Source organism: Zootoca vivipara, chromosome 2 (genome assembly GCF_965207765.1).
Source record: "Zootoca vivipara chromosome 2, rZooViv2.hap1.1, whole genome shotgun sequence".
In the NCBI taxonomy this organism is placed as follows: Eukaryota; Metazoa; Chordata; class Lepidosauria; order Squamata; family Lacertidae; genus Zootoca; species Zootoca vivipara.
The window spans coordinates 14,826,211-14,841,319 of record NC_142584.1 but is presented as its reverse complement, the minus strand read 5'-3'; the positions used below and the strand labels follow the sequence as shown (position 1 = coordinate 14,841,319).

General features: G+C 40.9%; 1 protein-coding gene across 3 annotated transcripts in view; it reads left to right on the top strand.

The window, feature by feature from the left end:
- The window catches only part of CA10 (carbonic anhydrase 10 (inactive)), a 305,607-nt gene that overhangs the window by 61,402 nt on the left and 229,096 nt on the right, over positions 1-15,109 (top strand). The window lies entirely within an intron of this gene.

Below are 15,109 nucleotides of genomic sequence, written 5' to 3'. Positions count from 1 at the left end.
ATTTGTAACTTGCCTGATAGTCAGTTTTGAGATTGTTCAAGACACTGCCTCACAAAGTCTGGCCTTCTGGCCTTTTCTTTGTGAAAAGCTTGTAGCTGACCTGAAATGTGCTTTTGTGAAGTGTTTTGAAATGCCTTCTAGAAGTAAATGCCACTCATTGACAATTTGGGAGAAAAGATTCTGCCTTTGCAATGGAACCCAGGTAGCAGAGTGATTTTTTTTTGCAGTCTTGAGCAGAAAGCAAACATACCAGAATGTGACCCCTGCATGATAATTCTTTGGAGATCATGAACCAGTCTCACCATATTTTTGAAATCCTTGTGATCAGTTCTGCTTTCTCTGATAAATACTGGAATAGAGAAAGATAATGTGCAAATCATTGAGTTTTCTTATTTATCACATTTGCTTCCTCGCTTTTTCCATAGGATCTCAGGGTAGCTTATATGGGATATCCCCTTTATCCCAACAGCCACCCTGTGAGTGATAGCCATTGACCCTAAAACCACCTAATGAGCTTCATGCCTGAGCAGGGGTTCAAATCCAGGTTTACCTGATCTGAGTTCACCACTGTCTCTGGGCCATTGATATACAGCCAATTTGTGCATTTCCCAAGTGGCATAGTTTTCACATGATCAGGTCCCACACCAGTCTGGTAGCATTTGACATGTGCAAGCCACATGACTGGAGTCTATGACAATCCTTCATGCCAGTTCCATTGGCTCTAGCCAATATTGCTGTGGAGGGGGAGTGCAAGAAACAAAAGGGGACATCCCAAGGATGCTTTGAAACATTTCCCTCCATCATGGTACCCAAGGTGGCATATTTGAGGTTCCCAAGCAGTCGCTCATCCAGGCACAGGTTGCAAGACCTTTGCTCCACGCATTCTTCAGTTGCATGGATGGTTGCCTGGCTGGAGAATGGAGAGGTTGTGTGTGTGTGTGTGTGTGTGTGTGTGTGTGTGTGTGTGTGTGTAGCTCATGGGCAGCTCATGCTAATCACTGTTGGTCATGTGGACATTCAGGAATCAGACGGTTTTGCAGAACTCTACAAGGCTGTGCTGGGTGAGTGGGTTATAACCAAGTTATTAGGGTAGCAGCTTTGCATATTACACCATATGGAGAAAAGTGAATGCAGGTATTCACCTCTCCTAACTTTCTGAGGGGATACCTATTATTCCTGTATAACTTGTGCTTCTCCTTCAGTCCCATTTCCTCATATTTTTATATTTTGCATTGTATTAAATTATATATTTAGTACTGTACTTAATGTATCATACTGTGTTTTATGTATTTTGCTTTCTTCCCTCCTTAACTGGTCATTGACCGAAACAAATAAATACTATATTACAATAATTGACCCTTCCCAAACCAAATGTTGTTGAATTGCATTCCCCATCAGCTACATCTACAGCCAACATGGGAAGGCTGCAATAATCTGTGCTAAACCCATTCTTGCTGCTTTAGAGCTCTCCAAGGTGCTGAAAGCATATGGTTCTGCAAGGATTGCAGTAGAAATGACCGCTAGCACTTTGGTGTTTCAATTGGCCATCCTACATATAAAAAGGAAGGAATATCCAAGAGGAATGGAGTACTTTAAAGATACATTTGCTTGAAAACAAAGGTTGCTGCCCAGAAGTCATTACTTGTAGCAGTTCACTCCAATTAGATGGCTATAAAGTGGCTTTAGAAATGCAGCCAAAACATTACACAACCTTAATGCCGCTTCTTGCACCCTGATCTCAATTACAAAGGGTGCATAAATCAGGAGCAAGCCACAGATATATTAGTATCATTATAAGAGTTCCATACTATGAACTGATAAGCATAATTTATAGCACCACTGTGCAAAAAAAGTGTTTTCTTCCAAAAACGCAAATGGAGAGTGCAGTTTTAAAACTTGTCTGAAGTCATTCTTCACTGGAATTTGGAGGCTGTTGAGTGAGACATGCAGCTTTGCCTTCTGTTGCTTTCATTCTTGCGTAGACAGGCTGCTCGCAGGGGGTTGCTATATGGATCAGCACTCCTTGCTTTGATTCAGCTGTCTTGTCTCAGAGGCCCCAGCAAGCTTTTCTATGCTAATATCCCAAAAATGAACTTCAATCAGGGCATCTGCCATCATTCAGCATGTGGGATGGGAATTTTATTGGAATTAATTATCTCAGATCAGTGCTTGGCTGCTGTGACATCTCGCCTTACAATTTGGAGGCTTGCACAAGATGGACAGTGGTAGCAGCAATTGCTCATTCAGTGCTGTGATCTACCATTTTGTATAGTGCATTTTGCATTACTTGCAAAAGTCAGAGCCACAGGGCATGAACACCACCCAACGAAAAGAACTCTGAGAAAATGCAAACCAGTAATTTCAGTTGGAAATGTTAATTGACGTTCTAACAGCCTCCTGCGAGGCTCATACATATGGTGTCAGTGCCTATGATAGGTCAGTAACTGGCTAATTTTGTTACCCTTCCCTCCATCCCAACTTCTAAGGAAGACAAGACCCTGTTCAGGAGCCTAGCAGATTCCACAATGAACTGATTATCTTGAGGCAACAGCCTATTTCCTCATATGCAAGACAGATTAAGGTGTATATTTTTTAGGACCCACCTTGTTTCTGTGCTTGTAAATTGTTTTGAACTGTTTTTTATCATTGAGTTTTAATATTGTAACTCTCCCTGGGACATTAGGGTGAAGGACAGGTAATAAGTTATAATAACTAAATGTTGATTGAATGGTATAGCCTTCCGCTTGCTAACTTGACCCTTGTCCATCATGACAAGGGGATTGGCCAGCTCTGTTGAGGTTACACTTTAACACATTTTTGTGAGAGGGAGTAGTCTTGGCATCCTTAAAGGAGGTAGCCACGAGGCTGCTTTTAGTATAGTGGGAGGGGGGGAGAGTTAATCCATTGATACATTTTCTTCTTATTTTTCAGCATAGCCACACAAATTTTTCTTTTGCACTGTGTGGTTTATTTCTTTTTTAGGGATGTTTCCACAAATGCCAACCTAGCCCAGTCTAAAGCAAAGGGAACTGATTCTAAGCACCCTACTGGTTGTTGCATGGTACCTCTCTTGGGTGGAGGAATGAATAGTGTGTTGACAATGGCATGAAGAGACCTACACATCACTATGCGCTCCAAATAAATGTTAGTCACTGTATGCTAAGGCACTTGTGAGAAGCTGTTACGGTTTCATTACTTAAATACAGAATAACAGGATTTTTTATGGAATATAGTGTTTATTGCTTGCCAAAAGCTCTGTGTTTCCTTAATTATGTTTGATCAGATGTAAGGTTTAGTGAATTGTTATTGCATGCTGTTGCTCATTTTGTGGGATGAGGACAAGGCAGAATTCAACTGCCATCCCCTTTTTAAAAAATAATAATAATTGAAAATCTCTTCCTGCTACAATGCTTCCCTATAGGAGTGCATTATAGATTCACAGAGCCAATCCTTTAGAGAGCCCAAGTGCTAATCAGCACAAATTACTGGAAATTCCCAGAGTGATCCTTCATGTACCTCACACTCAAGGCCAGAGTGGTTAGCATTCTTTCCAGTCCCATGAAAGATTCTGGCTCATTTTTAGAAGGATGGAACACCAGCTACAGAGGTCTCCATGCCAAGCAGTCACATGCAGTGGTGATTCGGCTTTCATTTAACTGAGAAATTAAGAAATTAAAATGTGGTGCTGCCTTCTAAAAAGTAATCCCTCACAACTGAAATGGCTCTAAATTACACCCCCCCCACCCTGCTAGAGAAATTTTTTCTCCACGTTTACCCGAGGGAGGGGGGTGCAGGACAACAAAGACCCTGCACATGTAGGGTGGGTTGATGTTTGGTTTAGTTTTAGTGTGAATATGTGTAAGAGTGTACATGAATGGGATGTGTGAAGAGCATGGATGGCTGGGTGAGGGTGATAAGGAATTGGTGTAGAGAAGGGGTTGCAAGGAAAAATAACCACATTTGTGAATTTTCACAGACCTTAATGCATATTGCACATTTTAAAAAATAAAAATAAATCTAGCCTGCTGAGCTTTTAGTTTGCAGAGAGATAGAAACCCTGTCTAAATGTGTGTGTCATTGGCACATTGCTGGGCAATTTGCTGAGCATCACTCTCTCTGTGTGTGTGTGTACACATGTATCTAAAAATGGGTGGCATTGTGGTCTAAACCACTGAGCCTCTTGTCTTTGCCAATCGGAGGTTTGGTGGTTCGAATCCCCACGAAAGAGTGAGCTCCCATTGCTCTGTCCCAGCTCCTGCCAACTTAGCAGTTTGAAAGCTCGCCAGTGCAAGTAGATAAATAGGTACCGCTGTGGCGGGAAGGTAAACGGTGTTTCTGTGCGCTCTGGCTTCCGTCATGGTGTCCCGTTGTGCCAGAAGCAGTTTAGTCATGCTGGCCACATGACCTAGAAAACTGTCTGTGAACAAACGACGGCTCCCTCGGCCTGAAAGCGAGATGAGTGCTGCAACCCCATAATCTCCTTTGACTGGACTTAAGTGTCCAGGGGTCCTTTACCGTTACCTTTTTATACTTATATAGACACACACACACACACGTCTCAAAACCCCTAGTTCTTTCTTCTAAAAAGAAAACCTCTGTGCTTGTTGGAAACAGCGATGCCTAGATCTACTTAGTCGCATCTACTAAGTGCACTGTATCTAGATTATTATTTCTAATACCAGGCCAATAGTTGAATAATACAATCGTGCTTTGTGTATGAAAGTTCAGATACAGCTATTAAGTCTTATACACTGGAGCAAATAGTCCACTTTCTTTTGTTGATTTTTTAAAAAATGAAAAGGCTGAGAGGTTTTGAATATTAAGACAAAATGCCCTTAAGCCTTTGTTGTTGTTGTTTTATTGCTTATTTTTTTGTATTTGATTGTCAATTGTTCACTGCCCTGACGACTTTTGTTGAACGTTGACCACAGTGATTATGATAACAAGCTATATTTCTAACCTGTATTTTCTTCAAAGAACTTAGAGTAGTATAATGAGTCCTGTCCCTTTTATCCTTCACCCCAACCCTTGGCAAAATAAAAAAAATCCTTCAGTAGCACCTTAAAGACCAACTAAGTTTTTATTTTGGTATGAGCTTTCGTGTGCATACCAAAATAAAAACTTAGTTGGTCTTTAAGGTGCTACTGAAGGAATTTTTTTATTTTGCTTCGACTCAGACCAACACAGCTACCTACCTGTAACCCCAACCCTTAGGTTAGACTGTTTTTTCTGGCGCTTTGGCAGACGATGATTGGGTGTAACAGCGTTAGTTTTTAACCCGTTCTGTGCTGGGTTTTTTCGCACTTTGGCAGACTATGTCAGTGCTGCGTGTTAGTTCCAGTGAAGGTATTATTCGTCATTTATTTATGCTCTCTTCCCCCCCGAAAAAGTGCAGCAGCTTTGGGGCATCCCCCCCAAAAGCAAAGCAACTTTTGTACCCCCCCCCCAAAAAAAACCCTCCAAAACTTTGGTCAGCAGCTCCCCCCAAAAAAGCTCAACAACTCTGGGCACTTTGTGATAAATAAGGGGTTTTTTGTTTGGTTTGGTTAAATAATTAGTTTTTGGTTTATTAAATACAGTTATATATTACAATTATACATTTTTGTTATTTAAACTCTAAATATCGCGAAACTGTGTTTTTTTCCCTCAATGTGACACACCACCTGGGTTATGCTCGGTTTTTTGGCGAATTTTGACACACCAAGCTCAAAAGGTTGCCCACCACTGTCCTATACACTACACTTTCCCCTTAAAGGATGTTGCCAGTGCTATTCTGCCGCTTAGTCGCTCAGGCTTTCTAAATACATAAAAATGTATTCATCAGTAATGTTAATTATCTGAGCCATGCGGTGCAATGAAAATGCAAGGGACATCAGGTACCCCTGGTACCGTAGTTGTTCTGCTGTTGTTTTTGGAGGAGGAAGTAAGGCAGATAAATTACACTTTATGTGAAAGCATAACTCAGTTACTTTTTATGATGCAAGAAGATCGGGAAGCTGCATTGTGAATGATAAAGGTGGTTTCTCCATGAAGATGCGGAAATAAATCAACACGAGGAGTTATTATTTATTTATGTGACAGAAGAAGAACCCTCAAGATATGCATCTTGTTGTTCTGGCAGGAGGCAGCTTCCTTATTTATGTTTGGAATATATTTTTTTAATGTTTTTATTTTGTTTTCATGAGCAACTATTGTGAATGTTTTTTTTCTTCTTCTTTTTTCTTTTTGTACCCTTGAAAGGATGTAGATTTATAGCAGTGCGGTTACTATAGAAGAAAGACACAGGAAAATGACAGACTCTTTGGTAGAACTAACGCATATGGGGAGCTCTTTGTAGGCAGGGTGGCCAGATCCTCTTTCATGTAGGGAAAAGTGTTGCAAAACTTAGAACGTGTGTGAACGTGTGTCTTGAGACTTAGGCATTTACTACACAGCAGGAGCCACACGAAACTGGTTGTCTAAACAGGGACTCTCAGTTCCTCTACTTTAGAGGCGGCTAATTTGGGGGGCGGTAGTGTGGTGTTCCAATGTGAGCATGACTGAAGCCAGACTCACATAGAGAATCTTACGAATGCATGTGAATAACTCAAATTAATTTTTAAAACATTAATAGATTAATGATTTTTACAAGACAATGAATTTAACTGATTTACTAGTGCTTAGTTATAATGATCTTTAGTTATTATTACCCCACATTTGAACATTAATTTAAATGAATTAGTTGCCTTCCCCGCAATTGATATGTACTGAATTTAAAATCAATCTTTTTAAGGTTCTCTCACTCTCTCCCTCCTCCTCCTCCTCCTCCTCCTCCTCCTCCTCCTCCTCCTCCTCCTCCTCCTCCTCTCTCTTTCTCTCTCTCTCTCTCTCTCTCTCTCCACACAAACACACACGAGAACTTCATACCCTCCAACATTTCTCCCACCAAAACAGGGATGTCCTAACAAACCCTCTAACATTTCTCCCTAAGGCAAAGTGGGACATTCCAGGATGGCTTCTGTAAATCTGGGACTGTCCCTGGGGAATAGGGACACTTGGAGGGTCTATATAGGGTTCAAACTACATGCTTTGTGCAGGAACATGCAATGATAGTAGCCCAAAGGCCATTTTAAAATAGGAAAGCTGTGCTCACCTGGTCTTAACGGGAGCAGTAGGGTAAGGTTACCAGACAGTCCCCGGATTTTCAAATCAGTCCCCTGACAAAATCCATCTATTTAGTAGGAAGTTGAAAAGTGCCCCCGGATTCATTGCAAAAAAAATCTGGTAACCTGACAGGATAGGTGGTGTTTAACCTGTTCTCTAACTGCCATTCTCTCATTTTAATTCATATACAAGTGATCCCCCTTACCCGGGTTTTCAAGTGCATTTCATGGGTAGAATGAATTGGAGTGAGGGAAGCAACAGGACGAACACACACAACTGCGTCATGTTGGGAGTGACTTTTCTTAATTTGGAAGAGCTGTCAGGGAAACAGAAGAGTTTGGGATTCAGAGTACAACTCTGAATACAGGTTTGCAACTGTGGTAACTAGAGCATTTAACAGGATTTGGAGATAATGGTTTTATGACTTAATATCACAGGAGGCATCTGTTTATATGTCAGTTTGAGATTGTTGTTAAACTCCCAGTATGCTGAAGAAATGCATGCTCTTCACTTCTTGGCATATCCACTCATAACAGTTTGACAAGCCAGGCAGGCAGTTTTCAAAACTGCTCCTTTATGTTGTTTTTAGATGCAGGAACAATTTGCAGGTACAATAAAATAACCCAAAATCATAGTTCAGGGAGGCACCCTTAGCGCAAAATAGAGCTGTGCGCCAAGATGTTCTTGCTCGGAGCATAATCTGAAACTGTATAAGTAAGACCTTTGGAGTAAAGCAAAAAAAAAAGTGGAAGTTTGGGGCACATTTGAAATAGAAATCCAAAGCAAAGCTTGAATCCCTTTGGATCAGAACCAAAGGAAATGTTCATGCAAGCTCCTTTAGGAATCCGACCCTTGCAAGTTTTGATGTCTGTACTCTGAAGAAATATTTCATAAGTTTCTGCCAAGAGGGGAGAGATCAAAGAGCACGATTCACTGTTGCTATCTATTGCTAGACTGGCTCATAAGTCATGAATAATAAAACTTAACCATTCCTTTCACTAATTGAATAAAGTTGCTCAAAATATCATTCTGAAATGAAAGCGTCATGTTTCTGATCATGGGGTGGGGTGGGGATGCTTTAAATAAGAAACAGTTGGGAATTATTTGTATAAGAAAATATAGAGGACAGAAATTAGTAAATGTTCGCTGCAGTGAAGGCCCTTTGAGAGTACTGAAGAAGATTTTAGTGGGACTAACCTTTGCTGGATTGTGTCAAAACCAAAGGGCACAATTTCATACCCCTCCCATCTGACTGGGTTGCCAAGGAGAGAGGAAAATGGCAGAGAAAAGAAGCCTTGCCTTGCCTTTAAAATGTCTAGAAATAAATGTGGAGGAGGAAGATTGGGTGGTAGGAAGGGAAGAACTGGGGGAATGCTTAAAATTTTGAAAGTTAGTTTATTTGAGGCTTTGTGGTGGGAGGAATTCTCAGTGGAGCTATTCAAATAATCAACTTGGTGTTCACTTTACAGAGGATAATTCAGGGGGGTGGGGGTTGTGGTGGGGAGGAAGAATCTTAGGATCAAAAGCTGTTCACATCTTTCACTCCACAGCATCAAAGTGGAGGCAGAACACACAGAAGAGAAGAAAAGACTTGGAAAGAACAGAGGCAATATGTAACATCTGGCCTGCATTTCAGAATGCAGAAGTCAACCTTTTCATACGTGAATAGTCATGTTTATAACATGAGAAGTTGACTTGTGTCCCTTTTGATGACATTCTCATTGATCACGGTGCTCCTCCTTGCTTTTGGGCAGCCATATTTTATACGAATTGTAATTTACAAACTGTCTTTAATGGCATCTTTCACATAGAGAGCATTTCTCCAGACAGGACCATAAGTAGCAAACTTGCAAAAGATGCTAAAAGATGCTTCCAGCTATTGGGGTCATTTGAACATCCAGGGACAATGCCAGATTCAGGAGCATCCTGAAGCTATGTGCAAACCTAATCCTTCATCTAGGATAGAGGGTATGTTTCACCCAAAAGCTTGGGTCATTCTATACAATGGTGCACTTCTTCCATCAGTGATGACCCTTCAATCGATTACATATTAAAGAAAGGTGAATAATAATAATAATAATAATAATAATAATAATAATAATAATAATAATTTATTATTTATACCCCGCCCACCTGGCTGGGTTTCCCCAGCCACTCTCGGTGGCTTCCAATAGAAAAATGAAATAAAATAATCTATTAAACATTAAAAGCCTCCCTAAACAGGGCTGCCTTCAGATGTCTTCTAAAGGTTAGCACCAACACTTTGAACTGTGCTCGGAAACGTACTGGGAGCCAATGTAGATCTTTCTAGACCGGTGTTATGTAGTCTCGCCGGCCACTCTCTGTCACCAGTCTAGCTGCCACATTCTGGATGAGTTGTAGTTTCCGAGTCACCTTCAAAGGTAGCCCCACGTAGAGCGCATTGCAGTAGTCCAAGTGGGAGATAACCAGAGCATGCACCACTCTGGCGAGACAGTCTGCAGGCAGGTAGGGTCTCAGCCTGCGTACCAGATGGAGCTGATAAACAGCTGCCCTGGACACAGAATTGACCTGCGCCTCCATGGACAGCTGTGAGTCCAAAATGACTCCCAGGCTGCACACCTGGTCCTTCAGGGGCACAGTTACCCCATTCAGGACCAGGGAGTCCTCCACACCTGCCCGCCTCCTGTCCCCCACAAACAGTACTTCTGTGTCAGAAGGCACAGATCTTGCTAGGGTGTTGTCATTATGTGTGAGCTGAACCTTTGACCATTTGACCCATGGTCAGGGAAGAAGATGAGGCAAAACTGTCCTCCTTCATTTGCATTTTGCAGACCCTCCAAATGTCCCTATTTTCCAATGACAGTCCTGGATTTACAGAAGCCACCCTGGTTTCTGATTTGATCCCAGAATGCCCCGCTTTTCCTTAAAGGTAAAGGGACCCCTGACCATTAGGACCAGTCATGGACGACTCTTGGGTCGCGGCGCTCATCTTGCTTTACTTGCCGAGGGAGCCGGCGTACAGCTTCCGGGTCATGTGGCCAGCATGGACTAAGCCGCTTCTGGCGAACCAGAGCAGCGCACGGAAATACTGTTTACCTTCCTGCTGGAGTGGTACCTATTTATCTACTTGCACTTCCTGCTTTTGAACTGCTAGGTTGGCAGGAGCACGGACTGAGCAAAGGGAGCTCACCCCATCACGGGGATTCAAACCGCCAGCCTTCTCATCGGCAAGCCCAAGAGGCTCAGTGGTTTAACCCACAGCACAACACGCGTCCCCCGCTTTAATGGCACAAGGGAAAAAACTGTTCCTGTGCCTGGCCGATTTTGTTTATGAAGACCTGTAGCGACGTCCAGATGGGAGTAAATCTAGCAGATGATGGCAGGGATGTAAAGGATCTGCTGCAATTCTCTCTGCTCTCTTCTTAATTCTGGTAGCATAGATTGACTCTATTGTAGGCAAGCTAGCACCAATTACCCTTTCTGCAATTCTTACAGCTCGTTGGAGCCTTTTCTTGTCTGTCTTGGAGGCTGTACCATACCAAGCAGTAATAGAATTATCATCATATTCATCATCATCATCATCATATAGGACAGTGGTGTCCAAACTTTTTTCAAAGAGGGCCAGCTTTGATGAAGTGAAGGGCCGTGAGGCCCGACCAAAGGGCCAACCAAAGTTGTTAGCCTTTTTTTAGATTTGAAGAAGTTGTTGAGCTTTTTTTATGATTTTACCCCAAAGTCAAAAAAAAGTTGGAGGGTATACCCTTCATGCTTTAGCTCCCCATCTGTAAAATGGGTATTTTGTATTCAGAGTTTGTCCCCATCTTCTTCCCTGCGCCTCCATGGACAGTTGTGAGTCCAAAATGACTCCCAGGCTGTGCACCTGGTCCTCCAAGAGCAAAGTTACTCCATTCAGGACCAGGGAGTCCCCCACACCTGCCCCCCTCCCCAAGAATTGCTCTACAAAAACTGCCTTCTCTTCTAAAGCTTCATTGCAGGGTCCTCTGCAAAACTAAGGAAATGAATCCAATCTTCCTAGCAAAACAAGTTCATATAGGCCAGATTTTACTGGCAGACTCCTTGTAGGACCCTGGAACCATCTGGCTTCCTGTTTCAGGGTGCCCTCTCCAACTGTTTGGACCTCTCCAGAAGGCTGCATCCACCTTCTGCAAACATACACAAAGCAGAGATATTATTAGAAGTGTGTGGAAATGTCGTGCCCACACATATCTGGCATATGGCTTGCAGATTCTTCTGCCAGGATTCCTGGCCGTTCAAAATATCTTCTGCCTCGTAATGTTTTTTATTAAAATATAAATAAATAAATAAATGCTGAAATGAATGAATTATCCATTTATTTCACCCAAAGCAAGGCCCATTCTTATGGCATTACGGTGGTAAAAAAAGTGAAATATCTAGGGATCTGGTTGACCCCGAAAAATATAAACTTATTCAGTGATAATTATGAGACAACGTGGAGGGAAATAGAGAAAGATCTGGAAAAACCTGAACTTATCATTGTGGGGAAGAATTGCTATTATCAAAACGAATCTGCTGCCAAGGATGCTTTTTCTTTTTCAAATGCTTCCTGTAGTGAAGGGCACAAGCTGCTTCGAACAATGGAGGAGGAAAATATCTAGGTTTGTCTGGCAGGGAAAACCACCAAGAATAAAACATAAACTCTTAATAGACAAAAAGGAACGGGGTGGGTTTTCTATGCCAGACTTAAAAACATATTACGAAGCGGCTTGTTTGGTTTGGGCGAAAGAGTGGATGTCCCTAGAAGATAAAGATCTGCTAGATTTGGAGGGGTTTAAGAATAGGTACGGATGGCATTCGTACTTATGGTACAACAAAGTCAGAGTTCATAAAGGTTTCTTAACCCATATTTTGATTAAACCAATATTTGAGGTATGGGAAAGATATAAAAGCTTGTTGGAGAAAAGGACACCACTATGGTTATCACCTACAGAAGCACTAACAGTTAAGAAAATGGATATGGATGATAATTGGTTATGAAGAGATAATAGTAAAATGAAGAGATAATAGTAAAATCAGATAAATAGTAAAATGAAGAGATAATAGTAAAATCAGATAAATAGTAAAATGAAGAGATAATAGTAAAATCAGATAAAGGTTGGGGAATTAAACCATATGAACAGCTACAAAAAATGACAAGTTGGTTACATTATTATCAAATTAGAGACTTATTTAATGAGGATAAAAAAAAGAATGGTCTTGAAGACAAAAAATCCAGATTTCAAACTGAAATAGTAGAGGGGAAAAGTAAACTGTTATCTAAGATGTATGAATTCATTTTGGAGTGGAATACAAAAGACAAAGAAACAAAAGATGTCATATTAAATGGGCCATGGACTTTGGATATAATATTGAAATTGACTTATGGATGAAACTTTGGAATCAATATATTAAGTTTACTAAAAGAGAACTTAATGGCCAAGATTTATAAGAAAAAGGATAAAAAAAATGTTGGAAATGCATGTTGGAGGATGGAGACACCTACCATATGTGGTGGCGGTGTAAAAAAGTAAAACCTTTTTGGGAACAAATATATAACGAGTTAAAAAGGTTATTAAAATATACATTCCCTAAAAAACCTGAATTATTTTTGTTAGGATTAATGGGGAAAGAAATTAAAAAAGAAGACCAAAGAATATTTATGTACGCCACCACTGCGGCCAGAGTTGTTGGCACAAAAGTGGAAAACACCAGATATTCCAACTGTGGAGGAGTGGAGGGTAAAAATGGTAGAGTATTTAGAGCTGGCCAAGCTAATGGGAAGAGTAAGAGAACAAAAAGACCAGAAATCTCAAAAAGAATGGAACAAATTTACAGAATATCTGAAAGTTTACTGCAAATCAACAATAACACTAATTGGCTTGACATAAATACCTACAATTGTAAAATGAAAAGGGAAATAGCATAGATATAGATAAAAGAGAAAATGTATAGAAATAAATGTGAAAGGAGGAGGAAGCTAAGTTCGGCAGAACCAATAGAAATAGGAGATGAAAAGAGAAGTTAATAATGAAGGGTGAGGGGATGGGGTATTTGCTGTATTTTGTTGTATTGTTTATTATGATCAATAGTGTATAATGATGTATGAATGTTTATGTTTGGGAACTTAATAAAAATCATATTTAAAAAAACAAAAACAAAGCAAGGCCCATTCTTACCATAAATACATTTCGTTTTGGCTATGGATCCCCAATTATCCCTAACAGAACATCTTCTTAGCCGTCGCTGATTTGAAAAATAAAGTCTGCCCAGCACTCCAGGTCACTGTTTACAGAACTACTACTCAATTCTTCTTCCCAATGGCTTCTATGTATACAGGGCTGCCTTCAGATGTCTTCTAAAGGTTGGAAAGTTACTTATCTCATCGGTTCAGGGGTCACATAACTCTGTGCCCTCCAATATTTCTCTGATGCAAATATGGATGTCCTAAGGAAAAGCAGGACATTCCGGAATCAAATCAAAAACCGGGATTGCTTCTCTAAATCGGGGAATATCTGTGGAAAATAGGGACTCTTGGATGGTCTGGAAGCGTAGTGTTCAGATCACCGAAAGCCAGCCGAGCTGTGCAGCCAGAAATTTGGACCCCATCACCCCAGTCTATTGCTTTATTGTAGGACCTGTGCATGTTCTGCCAGATTGAAACCATAGCCAATATATCAGAACATTCAGAGGGTGCCTGCATTTCGTTTGCAATCTGTTGCCATAAGAGACATTTTGTAGTCCTTGGGGCAGAAACCAGAGAATCCACACCTCCTGTTCCTTCTGTGTTGTTAGCATAATTTGGCATTTGCATCCATATCCTTTGTCAAAGCTTCTGAAAATGCACTTCATTAAGTCAAAGGAGGTTGGGGAAAAAACACATGCCATTGGTGCATCTTCTTTCTGGACGCTTCCAGTGGAGCATACGACATTCAATAATCGCTAGCATTAGTTTAGCATTCAAAATCGCTAGCATTAGTTTAGCTAGAGTTGAAAGGTTTTTAAAGTAACATGCCGACAATAATAGACATTTGCTTTGTTGCATTGTTGTGAATGTATGTGGTTGTGGAAATTGATTTCTGTTTTTCTATATAAAGTCATGGCCGAACTGTGAAGTTATTACATGACATGGATCACTTTTTACAGTAAACTGTTTGCTGCAGATAAAAGCTGTGCCAGTATTTTAAGCCGAGATATCCAATTGATTCTGTATTGATAGTGCACATACTTCCACATTGTTGAGAAATGGCTCTTGGTGGTCAGGTCGTTTGTCCACAAAACCAGGTGCACATTTTTTTCTTTTTTTCATACATATTTTTTGCAACTGCAGGATCTTCCAATTGTTTGCATGTTTGCACAGATTTTGGCATTACTTCCTCTCCACAGACCCCCTTTTACAGGTATAGATGTGTGTACAGTGGTACCTCGGTTTATGAACACAATTGGTTCCGGAAGTCTGTTCATAAACTGAAGCGTTCATAAACTGAAGTGAACTTTCCCATTGAAAGTAATGGAAAGTGGATTAATCTGTTTCATACGGTCCGCGGAGTACTTAAACTGAAGCGTTCATAAACTGAAGCAAACTTTCCCATTGAAAGTAATGGAAAGTGGATTAATCTGTTCCAGACGGGTCCACGGTGTACTCAACCTGAAGCGTACTTAACCCGAAGCATGGGTCTAATTGGTTCCGGAAGTCTGTTCATAAACTGAAGCGTTCATAAACTGAAGCGAATTTTCCCATTGAAAGTAATAGAAAGTGAATTAATCCGTTCCAGATGGGTCTGCGGCATTCGTAAACCAAAAATTCGTAAACCGAGGTGTTCATAAATCGAGGTTCCACTGTATTGCTTCTTCTCTCTCTCCCTTCCTGCCTCCTTCCCTCCACCCCTCAAACCCCCACACACTATATGGGTATAATTGGGTATATTTTCACTGGCAAAATGTTGGAGGGTATGGCTTTGCACTAGTT